Raw genomic sequence first — 22438 nt, 5'->3', positions numbered from 1 at the left:
AATTCTGCATTCTATAGAAGCCAAAGAATTCAATCCTCACAATCATCCATGGAGTTAATCAACTTCCAGGCACTGCCTCATAATCAGGAGTTGAGTTCTACTTAGCATGATGCAACCCCAGAAGCCCACAAGGACCTGGGACCAGGGTGGTGACCAAAAACAGCCAGAGTAATGGGTTGGAATAGAGAAGCTTTCACACTGTTCTTGACACCTACATCACATTCTCATTGTTTAACTTAATTAATCTTTTCCCCTATTAGACATGGAAGTTTGAGTGTTACTTGTTTTGGCAGTGTCTGTTTTCACGGTACACTAGAGATTATTAAGATTGTTGAGGTTGATTCTTTAGTGATCATGTTGAGATTGAGAACTCTCTGAATGCCAATTTGAAAAACAGAGGGCAAGAGAAAAAAAAAAAACAGACCTGTTTCTTGGGTGTCTGTATATTTTAGGAATATATGTCAGCAACACAAATATGAGAACTGAGTATCTTGACAGCTTCTGAAAAGTGCCTTTCATCTCCCATCTAGGAAATATGGACTGGGAAGGAAACTCCAGACCTTCTAAGTCTCTTGAACAAATATCCCACATGTATTGGACACATAGTTGGCTATCAGAGTTGGAACTTGGTATACTGGCAAGGACCCTGGAAAGGGCCTCAATATTCTATCAAGAAAGAACAGAGAAAGGAACCCCCCATGGTCTTTAAAATGATTTTCGGGCAAGGAATCAGGCCTAGTAAAAATTTCTAATTCCTTGTCTAATTCCTACATGCAGTCATTTCTATTATAAATTTAGTTACCCAGAATACGTTATCCCTTTGTCTTTTTGGGCATACTCCCTCTGCAATCCCCAAACCTAGGTACCCCAAGTTCCATGTACTTTCTCTTATCCTTAAATATTATGTCCAAATTGAATGGGTCCCTGTGGCCCATTCAGTTCCTCCAACTTATTATCGTTAAGTGTTTCTACTATCCTCCCTCCAATGCTATGTATCTCAGTAGCCTGCCTACCTCTCTCCTTTATTCAGGAAAACTGAAGAATAATAAGGCTTATCTCTGTGTCATAGTATTAAACTCAACCTTTCCATGAGGGACCTTCCATAGCTTCTGGTACCCACCATTGATGATAGGCCATTAGCAATGTGAGCGTCTCATGCTTCGACGCATTCACCACTCCTTAGCCACTGTTGAAATTTTGAAGCCTTCAGGTGAGCATAAAAGGGAATCATTTTAAAAAGACATACTGCCATGCGAGTAAATCACAATATTTAGACCTTCTTGCTGCACAATGATGGCAGGGGCTGAGGCAGGTGCAAAGGAGAGCAATTATCTTCACTTACAGCCTTCCTGACAGTCCTGGAATTTGTTGATTCCTTTGTATGACAAATTACAAAGAGGAGAGCTATACTGAATATTTGCTACCTGCAAGAGTACAATGCTGAGTCTTGAAATGAGGCTTTGGCAGAACCCCGGTGCAATATCTTGTGCATTAATCAAACATAGCAGTTTCTTTGTTGCACCTAGCTCTCTGCTGTTCTCACAGAAACTCAAAGAGCAAGCTGCTGCAAAGCTACAGCAATCCTGCCAACTTGACAAAAACAGCCTATACATTTCAGTTACAAGGCAGCAGGAGCCGTCTTCCTCACAAGACAGAGGTTGGGGAGCTTTTGAGCCCTTCCTGTTTTAGCATCTGTGCCCAGAGAGGACCCTTGGTTCCGAATCTTCCCTCGAGTAGTTTTTGTTTTCATCTTCCCGAGTGTTTATGCAAAGACAGGTGGGCTCGACTCGTACAGCACTTGCAATTAGGCTGGAAAAAGGACAAAATCAAATTTCGAGCTATGCAGCTGGTTGCAGAATCTTCTCAAGCCCATAATCAGCTAGCTCTCTTCTCTCTCCTCATTCCTCCACTCCTCTCACCCCCCCCCCCCCCCCCCGCCAAATGCAGGGTTAAGGTGAATATACAAAACACCTGATCTAAGGGATTCCTAAATGGTATTGCTAAATCCTAAAGATCAAAGGATGCTCTAGAAATTGCATAGCCAACCTCAGAACGCCAAATGCTCCCCAAATTGGCACATGACCCATAACCTACTATCATGACTGGGAATCCTGAAAAGCAAAAACTATTTCCTTAAGGATTTCTTTTTGAAGAAGTGTTGAGGTTTCATTCATACCCTGCCCCCAATTCTCTAAGCCCATAATGATTTAAGTGAAGCCCCTGACCAGTCTGCAGAAAAGCATCTGGTAGAGTTTCCTTTCCATAAATCTCCAACTCCTCACATGGTGGCTGGAGAATTAAGTAGCCCATCAGCAGAGGTAAAATTTATGAACCTCCTAGAGCTCACCCCAAGTACCAAAGAGAAGGGAAGTAATTCACTGAATAGCAAACCCATTCTCAAAATTCACCCTGGGGCTGGGAATCGTTCTGGGTGAAGGGACAAAGGTCCCCTTTGGGATTTGAGCTGAGAAGATGGAACTATTACCTAGGTAGCCTGAGTGTAGATTTGCTGCACAAAAGTGAGTATCTCATTGCTCATGCAGAAAAGTGCTGCACGTTGTACTGTTTATGCTAATGACCTTCACACTGAAGGGCTGTAAGTCTGCACATGCAATGTTCTCCTGATCCAAACTGCGGCAAAATCCTGGTGTGGAGCAAGAACTTGAACTCGTTCTTCCTTGAAAAATAACTGCATTCACAACATTCTCTCAAATAAATTCACAGAAGAAACTAAGTTTTAAATAGGCATATGTTTGCCTAGAAGCAAAATAAAGCATCTGAGTTTTCCCTCACTCTGTGCCTAATTCAAATTTTGTTTGGCAATACGCAGATCCCATGGAGGCAACCCCCAAAGATGTTGATGGGTTAGAAAAGAAGCTCTAAGAGTAATGATCCAGTATCTCAGCTGGCAAATATTTTCTGACTCTGGACAGCCCTCCTCCCATTCAGCTCCTTCTGCTCACTGAAACAGTCATGATGGGTTCCAGTTCTTGCTTTTTGGTCCAGGGAAGTGGCAGCCACACTGTTGTTCCGAGGCAGCTGCTACCTCTTGAATTTACTTGGCAAGTGGCTGCCAACACAAGGTGCTGGGATGGACTTCAGAGCACCAGCCACCACTTTATTCAATGCACAGCAGGCAAAGCTGAAGCATGTGGAGTCTCTTTAAAATTAGGCTTGTCAAATGATCCCCATGTGTCTTTGGTTCTCGGAAGAGAGCTTATTGATTTTAAGACTGTCTGCTTTTTCCCTTTTGGTCCCTTGCTTTGGAGTATCTCCTCATGGAGCTGCCTGCAGTACAAATTCCTAGAAATATTTCAACTTCGTGTATCACATGTGGTAGAATTTGGGGAGTCTATAATGACCTGTATTTTTCTAGGCATCTCCTATCATTGTGCTTGTGTGCGCGCAGACTCACACACACATATGCACACGCTCCCTGAGGAGCAGTTGTGATGCTTCCTTTCATAGATAGTCACATTCCCTGAGCTTTTGCTTAGAGATACTAATGCAGATGCCAGTATGAAGCTCCAGGGAAGAGAGATTTTTAAAAAGATTCCATCTCAAAGAAGACTAGTTTGGAAGGTAAAATGTACATATTAAAATATTAAAAGATATTTCCAAAAGATTTATTACCAGTCCAGATCTCAATTTTATAGAATTCTGTATGTATGTATAAAAATTTAAATAACATTTTATATGGTAATATATATTCAGTACTGTAGAAATTAAGACACTCAAAATGATAAGATATTCTCCACTATCTAGAAACAATCCCTAGACCTGTATGCTAGGCCTGTATGGGTGAATATGACACAAATGAGACCAAACGATTGACAATGATTTGTCAATATAATTTTAACTTTTTCCAATTAAAATACATCATGACATTTTTCCCTATCACATAAAATAGAATTCTGTAGTATTTGTAATTGTTGTATTTGTAATTTGTAATTGTTGCATAATATAAATATATGATAAACCATTTAACTCACCCCTACTGTTGGATATTTAGTAGCTTCTAAACTTTGCCATCATAATTAATACTATGATAAAGGGATATATCTATATATCTATAATCTACAAATATATAGATGTAATAATGTACCTAGGACTAATTTCTAGAAGCAAAATTTCTAAGTAACAGAATTTGCACATTTTTTTACATCTTTTGCTACATTTACTCATCATTAACTTACAACTTAATGGCAATATATAAGAATACTCATTTCTTAGCATTCTTGGAAACAGAATATCTTCGTTATATCATCTTTTTCAAATTCATAAGTGAAAAACTTAAGGTTTTTATGTGTCAATGGGTATTTTTTTTGCTACAAGTGAGTGTGTGTATTTTTTCATATTCTTGATATATATATTTCTGTTTCTGAATTCCCCTTTTTTTGTTTGCAGTTCATTACTCTATTTCTGGTTATAAGTATATTTTTAATATTATGTAATAACTTAATACATATTAAGGATATATGTTTTCTTTTTGCCTGTGTTACAAATAATTTTTCCAGGTTACCATTTGTCATTCAACATTTTCATGTATACTTGACAACAAATCCTTTTTAATTAGAAAATTATATAGTGAAATCTATTGACTTTGACATTTATGGCTTTACTTTTGTTGCTGTTTTTAGAAAACTCTTCAAAACCACACATTCTACAATAATTTCCCTATATTTTCAGATTTTTTATTTAATATTTAATCTAAATTTAAGTATTTTAAATTTTAATTTAAATATTTTAAACATCTGAGAAATTCTTGGGTGTGAGTTGAGCCTGTAATACAATAAATAGCTATTGAGGACTAAGTGGCTGATGATGTAGGGAGCTAGAATTAGAAGTGATTGCATTCTGTGCTCAGCCTTGTTTTTTGTTAGTTGACATGTATTACAACATAATGTGGAATTATTCTGTTTTTCACTTTTAAAAATAAGGATAATCATTATTCCACCAGAGCAGAGCAAACATTTTGGCACTATTTTAATATTATGCATCTTATTATGAAATGTTTCTTGATAAGTAGAGTGGTACTCAACCCCAAGTCATTGTTCTTATCTCCATATTAAGAAAACACTATTTGGGGTGCTTGGGTAGTGCAGTCAGTTTAGAGTTAAGTGTTGACTCTTGGTGTCAGCTCAGGTCGTAATCTCAGGGTCCTGAGATCTAGCCCCACATTGGCTTCTTGCTCAGCACAGAGTCTGGTTGAGATTCTCCCTCTCCCTCTGACCCTCCCGCTTATGTTTTCTTTCTCTCTCTCTCAAATAAATAAATAAATCTTAAAAAAAAAAAAACCACTCTTTGTCTTCCAATTACATAAATACGTAATTACGTGGAGAAAGTATTACTCATCAAAATGTCTCTTAGGAGAGCCTAGGCCTAGACTGAAGAAATGCCTTCTACCATAAACAAATATAAAACTGGACAAAGTATATGAGGCAACTGTTTCAAGCACTGAATGACAGGCAGTGCAAAACTGTGATCCTTGAGAAGTGGCACATAACCATTTTGAGTTCCATACTTATCCAGGCTTTCTTTGCTGGGGTATGCTTCTTATGTGGGACAGGAATGGTGGAGCCAAAGTGTTAAAGTCTCACTGAGCTGAGGAGGCAGAGTTTAAAGCTCTGAACTTCAAGTGAACTGGCTAAAATTTTTAGGGCAGGGTGTTGGAGAGAAGAAAGTTACACTAGTTAGAGAGGGGTGGCCAAGGATTCTCCATGTAGGAGTACCATGGGTCCTGGGCCAGTTGCTGGCTGTTTATAAGCAGGAAGGCATGCTGTGAGGCATATAGGAAATCAGCTGTTGCAGGGCTGAGAGGTAAAATGACACACAAAAATAGTACAAGTCTTGGAGATATTATTGTTTTGGCCCAGTGAGGGTGAAGAGACATTGATGAATATTTCAGATATTTAGTGGAGACACCAGAATGGCCATGCCTAGGGAATAAGAAACACATCCTAAAGGAAGGGCCATGACCCAGGACTAACTGGATTCTCTGCAACAAAGAATTAATCTAAGTGAGAAAGAACTATTAGTAATTTAACTGCCTATTACAACAAAACTTATAACCTTTTTTGTTTAAAGATTTTATTTATTTGAGAGAGAGAGAGAGTAGGGGGAGGGGCTGAGGGAGAAACAGACTCCTCGCTGAGTGGGGAGCCTGATGAGGGACTTGATCACAGGACTCTAGGATCATGACCTGAGCTGAAGGCAGACGCTTAACCTACTGAGCCACCCAGGCACCCCAAAACTTATAGCCTTTTGATAGAAGACAGCAGAATCACAAATCCTTACAGCATATTATTCATAATGTCAATATACAATTCATAGTTAATATGCATGTGAAGAAACAGGGACATAGACCTCTTCAAAGGAGTAAATAGGAACAAAATATAATATTAGGCAGATGTTGAAATTAACAGCCAGAATCATAAAGCAGCCATTATAAATATTTTCAAGGATGTAAAGGAAAACATAATCATAATGATAAATATAGATGGGGAATTTTAGCAGAGAAAAAGGAATTATAAACAAATGGAAATTCTACATCTAAAAACAATTGAAATGGAAAATTCATGGATACTTTTGTCAGCAGATTGGAGACAGTAAGCTAAAAGCAAATCGGTAGCAATAATCCATTCTGACATTTATCAAATACCACATTCAACAACTAAAGAAGTCACAGTCTTTCCAATTGCAAGTAGAAGCAAGATCTATACCTATGCTCACACACACACACACACACACACACACACATCTCAATTTCAAAAGTGTTGAAATCTTGAGGAGCATATTTACAGACTAGAGTGACATTAATTTAGAAATCAAAAGCACTAAAATATTTAGAAAATCCCCCACATACGTTTAAGCTAAATGATATACTTTTATATTGTCTATACTTCTGTATAGTCTATGGTATAATGATATACTGCTATACAGTCTTCTATATAATATGACAATTATGAGGGAAATTGGAAAATATTTCAATGTGAATCATATTGAAAATATGATATATAAAAATGGAACACAGAAAAAACAACACTTAAAGGAAATTTATAGATTTCTTTCTTAGGGAAAACATAGCCTGAATATTATATTAGAAAAGAAATAAGGTTTAGGGCGCCTGGGTGGCTCAGTCGTTAAGCGTCTGCCTTTGGCTCAGGTCATGGTCCTAGGGTCCTGGGATCGAGTCCCACGTTGGGCTCCCTGCTCGGCGGGAAGCCTGCTTCTCCCTCTCCCACTCCCCCTGCTTGTGTTCCCTCTCTGGCTGTGTCTCTCTCTGTCAAATAAATAAAATCTTAAAAAAAAAAAAAAAAAGATTTGCAATAAAAAAAAAAAAGAAATAAGGTTTAAAACTAACCATGTCATAGTAAGATAATGGTGAGTTAATTCCAAATTTCTCCACTCATCTCCAATAAACTAAATATGTAAACAAAAATGAAAATCACAAATCCATACCTTAAGCATAAGTAAAAGATTCAAATTACCCATAAGTAAAAAAAAAAAAAAAAATACACATGCACACACACAATTTCCAGCAGAACTCCTATTGCAAGCTTTGTTGGGAATTATGGGTACAGAAAAAAGACATGGAAGAAAAAAAAGGATATTTGTGAAAGGGCACTGGTTGATTGGATCAGTGACTATAAGGGAGAGAAATACAAGCTCACGAGACTAAGAAGTGGCAGTATTGGAAAAACAATGTTACTGAAAGAGAGGAGTAAAAATTGAGTCTCTCTTTGGAGAATAGGATATAAAAAGGAAAATAAGCAAGATAGGAAAAATTAGCATTTTATGATACCAAAGAAAACCAAAATAGTTGAAGAGTATATCACCTACCCTCACTTCCCAAAAAAGCCACCATGAATCAAACTGCATTTTGCTACAAGACAGAGAAGGACACTCTAAAGCCCTAATCCTGTTTACTGTAGCCATTAAAAGACAACAAAACAAAATATCAATCAAACATTCAGCTGATAAAATTCTGCCCCAAAACAATCAAGAAGCAAAGAAAACTGTAATATACTCAATACTTCAATAACACTTCAAACTAAATTACATATCCTTAAACATTTTAGTATATGAAAAAAATAACTTGAAGAAAAATCTTTAAAATTAAAGACAGAAATGGAAACAAAAGTCAAGAAAATAAATGAGAACTCATTGAACGTAGGAATGAAATAGAATAAAAATAGAAAATCAAGTTGGAAGTAAAGATTAAATTACAAGATGACAAAAGAATATATTTAAAATACATTTTATCTTCAAATTTTGAAATTTTTCTGTTAACAGCTTTCATAACCATAGTAAAATGATCAAAACCAGGAAATTAGTACTGATACAATTTTATTAAGCAAAATGTGGAGACCTCATTTGAATTTTTCTATCTGTGACAATTCTAGCTTGTCCAAGATTCATTCCAATATCCTACACTGCATTTAGTTGTCCTACTTCCTTACTCCTTTCATCTGTGAGAATTCCTCAGGCTTTTTCTGTCTTTTATTGATTTCAACGATTAAAAAAAATAACACTTGGTCAGTTACTTTGTAGAATATCCTTTGATTTATGTTTGCCTAATGCTTTATTATGAATTATGCAGTTATGCAAGAATACTACCAATGTGATGCTGTATCCTTTTTAGTGCATTGTATCAGGAGACACATGATGTCAATGTAACCTATTAATGGTGAGGTTAACTTTATTTCTTTAAGGTGGATTCCTCCAGGTTTCTCTACTGTAAAATTGACATTTTTTCCCCTTTGAAATTAACAAATATCTTCTGGAAAGATAATTTGAGACTGTAAATATTGTTTCTTTTACTTTTGTAAACTAATTATAACATTCATTCATTCATTGTATTTTCTGGAGTGATGTTTATCTTGATGTTAGCCAAATAATATTTTCTGTTTTATATCTTTTACATTTACTAATGAGACTTTTACTGTGAGGAGGAGCTTTATGTTATCTCCCACTTGGTTATGTATTCAACTATTTATATTTGAATGAACACATGAATTCTTATCTATTATATGGATTATAATCCATTTTTATCATTATCATTATTTCTCAAATTGTTCCAGAGTTGACCCTTGGGAGCTCCTTCAAGTTGACTTCTGTGTCCTTTGTCATGTCTCTATAATTTTTTGAGAAGTTTCTCATTTCTGGGCACCACAAGTTGTTCTAGGTGCTTCTTACACTTGCCTTGCCTAAGCCCAGGAATCAGCAATTTTCCCAAGGGCCCTGGATTCTCTTTCATAAAAAATAACATTTAGAAATTAAACCCATTATTAGTATTGGAATATTATTGCTCATTGGTCCTTTCAGCAGAGAGATGCAGAAAATATATGCCTGTAAACACTCACACAATCTTATATCCATTTCTATATCCATCCATCTGAATTCACATTAAAAATCGCTGATACAGTTCCAGATATGTTAATGATGTTAGAGACATTCTTTTTAAAGTTCTAATTGTTTTCAGTTCCACCAATGATTGTATAAATGGATGGATCTACTTTTCTTTAGATTTTAGCTTTGGGAAGACAGCTCTGAGTCTAATTTTGTTCAATATCCTTTATTTACTGTCTCCTCAGAAATATCAGTCTCCTCAGCCATTCAGATCTTTACAAGAAGAAACAGAATCTTGAAGTACACACTATATTAAGGTCAATAAATTAGTGACGAGGGATAATATAAAGTTCACCTTTCATATTTAAGCCATCATCCTATTTGGCACACCAAGAGATGGGATTTTTATGCCTGATTTCTCTCAAGCAAACAAAGCATTTTTTTTGCCTGGATGTCTATGTATGGAAATCTTTGCTCCAAAGGAGGGAGAACTAGACTACATAATTGGTTCTTTTTCTTTGTTGATACTCTCTTCCCTTGTCTTCATTTCCTCACCTCACATTCTCTCCTCATACAGCTGCAATCAGTCTTCTGCCCACAAGCCTTAGCAAAATTGACTGATGGCCACATCATTGCTATCATGAGAATGTTTTAGTCCTCATCCTTTTTGACGTCTCTGCAGCATTTGCTGTTCTTTATTTTGCTCTCCATCAAGGCTGTTGTATAGTAGATCTTGCATATAGTCAGTGTTGTTAGGTTCTACAACCTCATCCTCCTTATCGAAATCTACCCTCCACCCCCGACACCTCAACTCCATAATATTAAAACAACTCTTTGTTTGAGATTTTTTTTCTGTTTTCAAATCAAAACCTGCTACAAACTTGAGAAGCATTCTGAATGGCTGAAACTCCCTTACTTTTCACATCTATCTTGTTTTTAAATCTTGCTAATCCCTTATATAGTTTCATATTATCTTCTCTTCTGAATCTGGCTACTACCCTAAGAAGCAGGCCTTCATCACCTCTAAACTAGACCAAAGACAATGATCTCCCTATCTTTATTTCACTCTAAACTTTATCTTTCACCCTGCCATCAATGAAACCTATATACCATGTACATCTAGTCATTTCCTTCTTCTGCTCAAAACTTTCCTTGACATCTTTTGCCTATCACCTATCAATTTATATCTAAGCTCTTCTGCAGGCTTCATGATATCTTTAAGACCTGGCTATTTCCTGCCTATTAATTTTAGTTTTTAGATTTATTTATTTATTATTAATTAATTAATTTATTTTAAAGATTTTATTTATTTGGGAGAGAGAGAGAGAGAGCGGGGGCAGGGAGGGGCAGAGGGAGAAGCAGACTCCCTGCTGACATGGGACTAAATCCCAGGACCCCAGGATTATGACCTGGGCTGAACGTAGCCAACTGAGCCACCCAGGGGCCCCTAGTATTTAGTTTTAGATTTTAGTTCTTTGCTCTTCTTGATCTTTGCTGTATGAGTTAGTTTTCTCCCTACTCTCATGTTTTTCTTATATAACTCAGTTGTTTTTACCATGGGGCATTTTCCTCTCAGGTTTGTGCTAATCACATTTGCAAGCATTCACATATATTTTCTTAATCTGCGTATGGTGATCTTTGTTCTCAAAGAGATACAAAGAAACAGATAGTTGGAGATGATTTTCCTCTAATAAAAGAATGACCCTTGGGTGAACAAGGAAACTATATAGGAAAGTGGTTCTCAGTTGTTTGGCATGGGTGCCAAAAAGAGATTAAGGTAGGATATTAAAATATAAGAGGAAATTCAGGTTGATTTTGAAAAAGTTGATAAAATTTCTCTAATTTGTCTTTGTCACATAGAATTTACTATAATTTTTAAACAGTGTTAAGTGAAGTCATAAGAGACTATTGAGGGACACTGATCTCAAGCATAGGCTCTGTCTCTTAGGCTTTGAAGCAACATTTCTTGACCAACACCCCCTTCATGTTCTGGTGGGATTTGTGGGTCAGCACAACCCTAGCTATTATCAATTAATAGAACCTCCTTATTTCATGAGCATAGCATCAAGCACCACTGAACCAGTATGTTCTTAGGCTGTCTCTGCTTATTTAGCACATCTCTTGGTTTTGCAGTCTTTCCCTTGAATATATTTCCTCAGGGCAAGTATGGTTAAAATAAAATTTAAGGCAGTCTAAATCAAGATTAAATCAAACTGCAGAGATTATGATAAAAGGGTTGGGGGAGAAAAGGTGCCATGCCATAAACTCAGTCACTATGGCCTTAAAGCATGTATGAAAGCATTTTACAACAGTGTCTGTGGCATATAAACAGCCTTCTCCATGACTCCATCTGCCTGTTATTGTTGTTCTTTTTAAGATTTAATTTATTTTAGAGAGGGAGGGGAGGGGAGGAGGTGTGAACAGCAGGAGGAGCAGGGGGAGAGAGGAAGCAGAGTCCTGCTGAGCGGGGAGGCCAATGGGGAGCTTGATCTCTGGACTCTGAGATCATGACATGAGCCAAAACCGAGACTTGGGATGCTTATCAGACTGAGCCACCCAGGTGCCCTGACGCCATCTGCCTATTATCCAAAAATCTCCAGAGGGCATCCTTGAGAGATGGTTTCACATGTGGGGAGTTCAGCACTGACTGAAAGGAAGCAACCCACACTAGATTCAGAATCTCACACTTGTGTGCAGGCTATGGGAGGGGAGTGGGAGATACTGAGAACTCCAGTTGGGATAGAAGCTAAAAGCTGGGAATTTAAGACTCCCTCAAACTCTTTAGCACATCATTGGGCCTGGTCCAAGGAAACAGCTGTGCTATTAAAAGAGTAAGTATGTGCTGCTGTGCTACTCTTAAATGAAGAAGGCATAATATTAGGGCAGATGAAGTCCCACCATAATTAGAAGACAGACTATTTTATGGCCAACAGTCATGGCCAGGAATGGGAAGTAGAAATTCAGCTACTTGGCATTTCTCTTACCATAGTTTATAATGGGTTAATTAAAATTGTATCAGGCTAACAAAAATGCCCAAGGTAAACATAAAGCCACATGACATTGCATTGAACAGCATTCAGAGCACTATAGCTCAGGGCTTGCTACGCTCAAAACAATGTGCTGGAATGAAGGCTGTGGAGAGCTCTCCCTGCCCTGCCCTGCCCTGGCCTTTTACTCAGCATCTACCTTGAAGGGGTGTAGCTTTATGACCTGATTACTTTGGGATTCTATAGAAAGAGGCTGCAGAACAAATTCTTTCTTCTCAATGCTCACTTCAAAGATTTTTTTTTTTTCTCTCCCCCACTTCCTGCTACCTCATTTCCTAGGTTGGTTCTACCTTCTGAAATAGCTGTTTTTCATGTTGCTTACCCACAAAAGGAAGTTGATGGTTTTCAGACAGTTATGTACCATATAGAAGAAAACACAGCCATTGTTTGCAAACATCCCATGTAGTCTTAGGCATAGCAGAAATCATATGATAGAAAAGCATGGACTTGGAGTTAGATAGTCCTGGATTTGTATTCAAATGCTGCCACTTACCAGAATATATCATTGCTGATTTACCTTCTGTTAAAATGGGTATAAGAGCACCCACTGTGAAGAGTTGTTCTGAGTAATAAAGGAAACAACATGATCTTAAATATTCAACACAAAACACTTAATGCCTGACCTTGTGGTTAATACAAGCCTAATAAGTGTCAGTTTCGTTTCCTTCTCAGTTTTTGGTGTAAGGTGGTCAAAAGTGATAAGATTATGTGTCCATACTTAAATCAAAACATAATGTAAATCCTCTCTCTTAGCATATCCTCATCTTTTACCACTAGTGCCCTCAGAGCTCAACTGATGGATTTTAGTAACTTGTTACTACTGTACTATGAATGAAGAGGGTGAATGAAAAGGGTAAGTCACACAAGATATCTGAAAAGCCAAGAAAGTAAACTGATCAGCACACTTGATTACTAATTTCTCAGTGAATGGTGGATTAGTACCAGGCTTGCTTCTACCCCATAAAGATTTGAAATGCCTCCAAAAGTCATGAATGTTTGCCTTATTAGGGGCACTCAGAGAGCAAATGGGCTCTTGGAGGGTGTGGTAGAAAAGATGTATCTGTAGTTGGAACATAATCTAAATGGAAACCTGTAAATTTTCCTGTGACCTGGAAATGTGGTGCTTCTACAGCTTGGGTCAAGCAATAAGTAGAACCATATTTTGAGGAACTGAAGAATTAGAAGGTACTTTCTTTGATTATTTGGGGTGTTCTGTTTATGAGGCAGAGAGTGGAGGATTCAGCACAAAGTGATTTTGAATAACTATTACCAACTGTATGAGTTACCTATAGGGGAGAGAGGTCAAGTCACCAAGAGCTCCAATTCCAAAGCTTCCATCAAGTAGGAAAGGATCCTTTCCTGACTTCCAGTTGCCTTAGAGAGACCAGTATCAGCAATAAGAACATGACAACTCCTTCAGAGGTGGGTCTTCCCATTTATGTTCTTGGTGGGGCTGGTTCTGCCCTTTATATAAGCAGAATAGGTGTCATCTCATGTGAAAATTTGACAAAATGTGAAAGGCAAAATCTTAGACCCAGAAATTTGTACTTTTTGATTTTGTTTTGTTGTTGTTGTTTTTTCATTTTTTAACACGTTAAAAATCATTGTTTTATTAATTAAAATATATTACATTTACACACAGACTAAATTATACATTTCAAATCCACTTTATAATCCTTTTTGGAAATACAGAATACAAACATTAAAAAGCATTTGTGTGCTGATACCATGATGTGTTGAGTAGTGATTTCCATTGTTTTCAGGCATGAGATCAGTCTTAAAAATTGTGTATGTATAATCCTATGCCATTTTAGGAAAGAGTTATCCTCTTTTGGTATCTTTGAGGATTTCTTCATTTCAAGCACAGAAATTTGTACTTTTTGAATCTTACATTTGGATTACTGTGATTCGTCTCAAGAAGGCCCTAGTTAAATCCAAATATAATAATTGGTAAGGAGAGAAATTAATATCTAGACTTTATTATTTATTTATATATTTATATATTTATTTATATTTTAGGGAGAAAGAGAAAGAGAGATTGGGGGGAGGGGTAGAAGGAGAGAATCTCAAGCAGACTCCCTGCCAAGCCAGAGCCCGACATGGGGCTCTATCCCATGACCCCGTAAAAGATCATGACCGGAGCTGAAACCAAGAGTTGGATGCTTAACTGACTGAGTCACCCAGGTGCCCCGACATCCATTTTTTAATACAGACATTTTTGAGATAAGAGAACACCTATATTGATGCCAAATAGTTTGTATGAGAATTCAGTCCGTTTAGAGGAGAGAAGAATTTAAATTCAAAACTGCAGATATTTAGGAGCATTTCCTTGGAAAAAGTAGAAGTCTAATATCACTGATATTGCTTTGGAGGATTTGCATTATATTGGCTTCCTATTATGATAGATAAATGTATTTTATTTGTTTATTTGAAGTCTGAGTAGATGGACAAAACAAACAAAATAAAAGATGGATGATTTTTACCAACTCCTATTTGAAAAGAAGCTAGTGACTAATATGACTTAGCTCTATAGATCAGGTATCAGTTATCAGTACCCACAAGAAATTTGATAAGGTACTAAGAAACTCTTCTTCTATATCTTCTGGATATGTGTCTGTTTTCAGCCCTAAAATCTGGGGTAAGAATTCGAATTCATACGGAAGAGTATAAGCACTGAATCAACATCCAGTTCTTCAGGTTTTATGTGTGTTAGTTAAAAAAAAAGTGTTAATTACAAATCAATAAGTAATATGAAACCCAATGATAAAATAGGAGTGAGATATATAAAGAGAAACTGAACGATTTTAGAATACAAGAACTTCCAGGAGCTAGTACTCAGAGTATTATTTGCTCAATCAGGGTGGGGTTTCAAGAAACCAGAGGTACCATGAGTACTATACTCAAGAATATTCCTAGGGTGAGGAAGGAAAGATGGGGCATCTAGGTACAGGAGGAGAGGCAGAAAAGAGGCAATAAGAAAGGATAGAACACACATTTGAACTATTTCTAATTTTTTACCTAGACTGCAAAGTGCAATGAAGATCTCCCCTCCCCCACGCCAGGTTTTCAGACAATGGCTATTTTGATTACAGATTTTAATAGTGTGGTTGCTCCACAGAGAGACCTGAAGATTCTGTACCTAGGGAGTTATACATGGCTCACTGCCCAGCTCCTACTCTGCACTCTTAATGCTCCGAGGCTCTCAAACACAGTTCTTAATATGCAAAGATGGAGGACAACTCCCCTTAAAGCTGCTTGACATATTGTGTTTATGCAGGTGGAAAGAGCAATTAAATAAAATATGCAAGCTTCATAATCCTTAAATTTCCTCCCTCTTTCTCCCTCCCAGTGTGCTCTGTGTGTTGTATGGTGACTACTTTCCATAGAAAATAACTAGGCTGTCCTTTTTGGTATTTTTATTCCACAATACCCCTAGGCACTAGTCCTCAGCTTCTGGAAGAATAACCTAATAAAATCTCGGGAAGTTATTTAATTGCAGTAGAGGAAAAGAGTGAGATGGTCCAAGACTGAAATAGCAGTGGGGGGGGGGGGGAGTGGCTCAGAAAGGCAGTGAAAGACAAATAAACTGGCTCATTTAGAAGATGGAATGGGAAAGGAAATCTCTAGGCTATAGGGGAAGCAAGGATGATGCAAGGAAATGAGGAAGAAGCATGATCAACACTTGGTACAGAAGGTTCCCCAACTGGCATTGTACCTCTGATTCAAGACATCTGTTCTTTCTTCCTTCCCGAAGAACTCCACCATAATTTATTATGTGTGATTTTCCTTATTCCAAGAAAGAGGAATTAGTAATCACCCTCAGATCTGTGCTAGAGAGTATTTCTTAAAAGAAAGGCACCAACCCAATCTAATGAGACTGGAATCTCAGTAATTGGTACTATTGTGTTCTATGCAAATACTGCCTGCTGGATTAATCTATTTGGTTTGTGGCACAGCAATATATAATGTTTATTCATGCATTTATTCATGTGAAGGATTTATGAGCACCTACTGTGTGTCTAAGACATGATAACTGCCTTTGAGAAACTCACAATCTGTTGTGAGAGGCAGAAATGTGATTAACTATAATAAAAAGATGGCAATTCTTACACACTGATTACATTCACAAAGAATTATGAACAGACAGGAGAGCCTGTATCCATTAGTTCTGCCTGAAAGCAGGAAGATCACAAAATCCATCTCAGAAGAGATGACTCATGAGCTGGGTTTCAAAGACCTCAAATGATTTGGCTAGAAAAAAAAAAGGCACTCTTGGAGACAGAAATAGCATGAACAATGACATGGGTGTTTTGGGGAGAAATGAGTAGATTGGTATGATTAAGCATAGGATAAGATGTAAAAAGGGGTGAGAGTTGTCAGAGAATATGGCTTCAATGGTAGATTCAAGCCAGGACTGTAAATAAACCCATGGCTAAAGAAAGGTGAACTCTAGCCTTTAGCACAGGCCATCAAGGAAATGGTGGGAGCAGGAGGAGTATCATCAGAGCTATGTGTTACAAAATTCACTGGCAACTGGTAAAAGACAATGACAGTGTTGCTAGAAGCAGGAACAGTTGAGGCAGTTGTGGTATCTCAGAAAAGAGGCTGAACACTGAAACAGGAAAGATGGCAGTCGGGCAGTTTGAACATGCCCCCCAAATTATGTCTAACTCAACCTGAAAGTCTGAAGTCCTGTTGGAATACTCTGAGTCAAGGTGAAGAAATACATAACTAGATGGGAGGACACAAAGAAGTGTCTTACAAAACAGAGGAGAAACGTGTGCTTCAGGTCAAAGAGCATCTCATCCTGTGAAAAATATGGTCCACCCTCCTGGGAGTATGTGGCTTTAAGACCCTAGGCTCTAGAGTCAGAATATATGGGTTTGAATCCATTTCCACCATGTAATAACTGGGTAACTTGGTCAAGGAACTTAATATTGCTGTGCTTTGCACTGTTCATCTGTAAAGTGAGGATCACCCTAATATGCTTCATAAAAAGTGAGACTTGTGAGGCATGAGAAGAGTGCCTGGCACATCTGAAAGACTCAAAAGGAATCAGCTGTTAAAAGCAGCAGTAAACACGATCAATCTCAAAAGACACATTGATAGCCAGTTCATCCTCTGTACCCTAAGACATCCAGATGATCTGTTTTGTTTTTTAATGGACATGGAATCCCAAGAGGACAAATTAAACATAGAAGCAGCACATTTTAAAAAGCCATTTTTTTTGTTATATTCAAGAAGTTTATTCAATCAATGAATGGGGAAGAGATCAATGCCCTGAGAAAGTTGTACAGTGGGCATCATCTTGATTTACTGACCTGAACATCCCATGAGGACTTAGAGATGCTTGACACCCAGGTAGACACAAATTACATCAACAGAAAAGCAATGCCTATTACAGCCAACGGCATAGTCCCAAATTATAGGGAAGCAGGGAGAGAGACAGGGATAAAGAAGGAAAGGTAGAAGGAGAAAGTCATTGTTAAAACTCTATTCAGCAGGAAGACCTTGGGAAAAACTAAAAAGAAATTAACATGAGAGCACAATCTTGATGTACAGCTACAGCCTCAAAAATAGGATGCAATTAAGTGCTTCTAACAAGGCTCTAGTAGTCTGATGGTAAGTGTAGAAAGACCAGCTTAATGAAATGTCATGGGGACTCTGCTTATAACAATCATATGCCCTGGATGCCAAATGGAGCTTTACCTGCTGGAGAAACACTTATAGAGGAAAAGAACAAAAGCCTGTCAGCTGCTAGGGAACAGAACAGAATGAGGCTCAGGGCCCTAGGGGAAGGTGGAAAATTAACACAGCCTCTGTGTCTTGTTATGTTTTCGCTACTACTGTGCCTTTCTCTCCTGGATTTAAAAATTGTACATTGCCCACCAAGTGGGGGCTCTTGTAGAAAAGTAGCATTGGACTTGGTCTGGACATTGCAAATTTGGGTATCAGGTTGGGAATAAGATTGTATAGAGCCAGGGATGAGGTGCAACTTGCAAGCCTTTATAATAACTCCTCATCATTTGCTTTATTATTTCCCTTGAATTCACAATTTTTATTTCCCTGTGGCCAGTTAACTTACCTTAGGCTTCCTCTCATTCAGATCTCTCCTCTAATGAAACCACATCAGAGGTCTTCTCCAAACACCTTATCTAAAATCATTTTCACTCAATGCCCCAGGGACTTTCTAGCCTATTACTGTACTTCATTTTCTTCATAGCATTTATCAGTTTATAAAATATTATTTATCTGTTCATTATTTACTGATATATTATTTGTCCTGCCCTCTAAGCTTCATGATAACAAAAACATGTATCTCTATTCTTCACACCACTGTGTCCCCAATCACTAGTGTAGTACCTAGAATATATTCAATGCTTAAGAGATGTGTATAGAAGGAATTTTTTGACCTATAAATGTAAATTATTTTTAGTGCTGCCTATTCCTATTTTATGTGCTACTCTCAGAGATTATTTATTACATAACTTCTTTACTCTCCTCATCATTTCTACCTGCCTTCGTGTTTTGTTTCCTTAAACTCCACTTTCCCTTCTTTTATGATGACCTCTTTTAAGTATAAGCTTTCTACCTTAATCTGTTCAAAACCTTTCTACAATCCCTTCATTCTCCTGCTCTATCCATTTTTCCTTCTCTACCTCATCATTCTCAGAAATATATAAATGTGCCATCTTACTTCAAGCCTTACAAATAAGCGATACCACACCAGCTGCCACCCAATTCCTCCACTTTACAGAAAAAAAAAAGTGTTTATACAGTTGTTTTGTATACATTTCTCTGGAAATGAATCAGGATTTAGTCTTCACCCCTTTTATGAAACATATCACCAAGGTCACCAGTAGGCTCCACATTGCTGAATCCAAGGGACTCTCCTCAGTCCTCATCTACCTGGACTGCTCAGCAGCATCTGGCAGTACGAGGCCCTCCTTTTTTAAAAAAATATATTGATGTGTAATTTATTCACTATAAAATGCATCCAATTTCAGTGCCCAAGTTGATGAATTTTGAGAAATGGGTACATACAAATGTGTAATCTCTACAACCACCAACGCAATAAAAATATAGACATCCCCAAAAGTCACAATTCCAGTCAAGTCCCACTCAGCTTTGGGTAATCATTTGTTTTTTTTATCATATCTATTAAATTTGTCTTTTATATATTTATATAAATTATATAAAGTTATAAAAAGTTTGATTATATAAATCAAACTAGACAGTATGAACTTTTTTATATCTGCTATGTTCCCTCAGCATATTTTTTGAGATTTATTTTATGGACTTTATCAATAGTTCATTCCTTTTTATTACTGAATATTATTTTCTTGTTCAGATATACCACATTTTAAATTTATCCTGCTAATGAAAATTTGGATTGTTTCCACTATGAATAAAAAGAATACACATGTTGAAGTTTTCATATGAACATTTGTTTTCATTTTATTGGGTATATATCTGGGAATTGAATTTTGGGTTATGTGCTATGTGTATGTTTAAATGTAAAAGAAACTGTAAAACAGTTTATAAAGCTGTTGTACTATTTTTTTTTTTTTAAAGATTTTATTTATTTATTTGACAGAAAGAGACACAGCGAGAGAGGGAATACAAGCAGGGGGAATGGGAGAGGGAGAAGCAGGCTTCCCGCGGAGCAGGGAGCCCGATGCGGGGCTCGATCCCAGGACCCTGGGATCATGACCTGAGCCGAAGGCAGACGCTTAACGACTGAGCCACCCAGGCGCCCCTATTTTATATTCCCACAAGAAATATTACAGTTGCTCCTAATCCTTATCAACACTTGGTATTGTTAGTTTTTTAATTTTAGACATTCTAGCAGGGGTGTAGTGGCACCTCATGTTGATTTTGATTTCCATTTCTTTTTTTTTAATTACATTAATCACCATACATTACATCATTAGTTTTTGATGTAGTGTTCCATGATTCATTGTTTGCATATAACACCCAGTGCTCCATTCAGTACATGCCCTCTTTAATACCCATCACCAGGCTACCCCATGCCCCCACCCGCTTCCCCTCTAGAACCCTCAGTTTGTTTCTCAGAGTCCACAGTCTCTCATGGTACCTCTCCCCCTCCGATTTTCCCTTCTTCATTCTTCCCTTCCTGCTATCTTCTTTTTTTTTTTTAACATATAATGTATTATTTGTTTCAGAGGTACAGGTCTGTGATTCAACAGTCTTACACAATTCACAGCGCTCACCATAGCACATACTCTCCCCAACGTCTATCACCCAGCCACCCCATCCCTCCCACCCCCCACCACTCCAGCAACCCTCAGTTTGTTTCCTGAGATTAAGAATTCCTCCTATCAGTGAAATCATATGATAATTGTCTTTCTCTGATTGACTTATTTCGCTCAGCATAACACCCTCCAGTTCCATCCACGTTGTTGCAAGTGGCAAGATTTCATTCTTTTTGATGGCTGCATAATATTCCATTGTATATCTACACCACATCTTCTTTATCCATTCATCTGTCTATGGACATCTTGGCTCTTTCCATAGTTTGGCTATTGTGGACATTGCTGCTATAAACATCAGGGTGCACATACGCCTTCAGATCCCTACATTCGTATCTTTGGGGTAAATACCCAGTAGTGCAATTGCTGGATAGTATGGTGGCTCTATTTTCAACTTTTTGAGGAACCTCCATACTGTTTTCCAGAGTGGTTGCACCAGCTTGCATTCCTACCAACAGTGTAGGAGGGTTCCCCTTTCTCCGCACCCCTGCCCACATCTGTCATTCCTGACTTGTTAATTTTAGCCTTTCTGACTGGTGTGAGGTGGTATCTCATTGAGGTTTTGATTTGGATTTCCCTGATGCTGAGTGATGCTGAGCACTTTTTCATGTGTCTGTTGGCCATTTGGATGTCTTTGGAAAAATGTCTGTTCATGTCTTCTGTCCATTTCTTGATTGGATTCTTTGTTCTTTGGGTGTTGAGTTTAAGAAGTTCTTTATAGATTTTGGATACTAGCCCTTTATCTGATATGTCATTTGCAAATATCTTCTCCCATTCTGTCAGTTTTCTTTTGGTTTTGTTGACTGTTTCTTTTGCTGTGCAAAAGCTTTTTATCTTGATGAAGTCCCAATAGTTCACTTTTGCCCTTGCTTCCCTTGCCTTTACCATTGTTTCTAGGAAGAAGTTGCTGTGGCTGAGGTCGAAGAGGTTGCTGCCTGTGTTCTCCTTTAGGATTTTGATGGACTCCTGTCTCACATTTAGGTCTTTCAACCATTTGGAGTCTGTTTTTGTGTGTGGTGTAAGGAAATGGTCCAGTTTCATTCTTCTGCATTTGGCTGTCCAATTTTCCCAACACCATTTGGTGTTTCTTTTGGTGTCCGTTAGCATGGTAAATGGTTTTCCACCCCCTCACTTTCAATCTGGGGGTGTCTTTGGTTCTAAAATGAGTCTCTTGCAGACAGCATATAGATGGGTCTTGTTTTTTTTATCCAATCTCATAGCCTGTGTCTTTTGATTGGGGCATTTAGCCCATTTACCTTCAGGGTAACTATTGAAAGATATGAATTTAGTGCCATTATATTGCCTGTAAGGTGACTGTTACTGTATATTGTCTGTGTTCCTTTCTGGTCTATGTTACTTTTAGGCTCTCTCTTTGCTTAGAGGACCCCTTTCAAGATTTCTTGTAGGGCTGGTTTCGTGTTTGCAAATTCCTTTAGTTTTTGTTTGTCCTGGAAGCTTTTTATCTCTCCTTCTATTTTCAATGACAGCCTAGCTGGATATAGTATTCTTGGCTGCATATTTTTCTCATTTAGTAGTCTGAATCTATCATGCCAGTCCTTTCTGGCCTGCCAGGTCTCTGTGGATAGGTCTGTTGCCAATCTAATGTTTCTACCATTGTAGGTTACAGATCTCTTGTCCCGAGCTGCTGTCAGGATTTTCTCTTTGTCTCTGAGACTTGTAAGTTTTACTATCAGATGTTGGGGTGTTGACCTTTTTTACTGATTTTGAGGTGGGTTCTGTGTGTCTACTGGATTTTGATGCCTGTTT

This window comes from Halichoerus grypus, chromosome 3 (genome assembly GCF_964656455.1).
Source record: "Halichoerus grypus chromosome 3, mHalGry1.hap1.1, whole genome shotgun sequence".
NCBI classification, from domain to species: Eukaryota; Metazoa; Chordata; class Mammalia; order Carnivora; family Phocidae; genus Halichoerus; species Halichoerus grypus.
Note: the sequence above shows the minus strand (reverse complement) of the source record.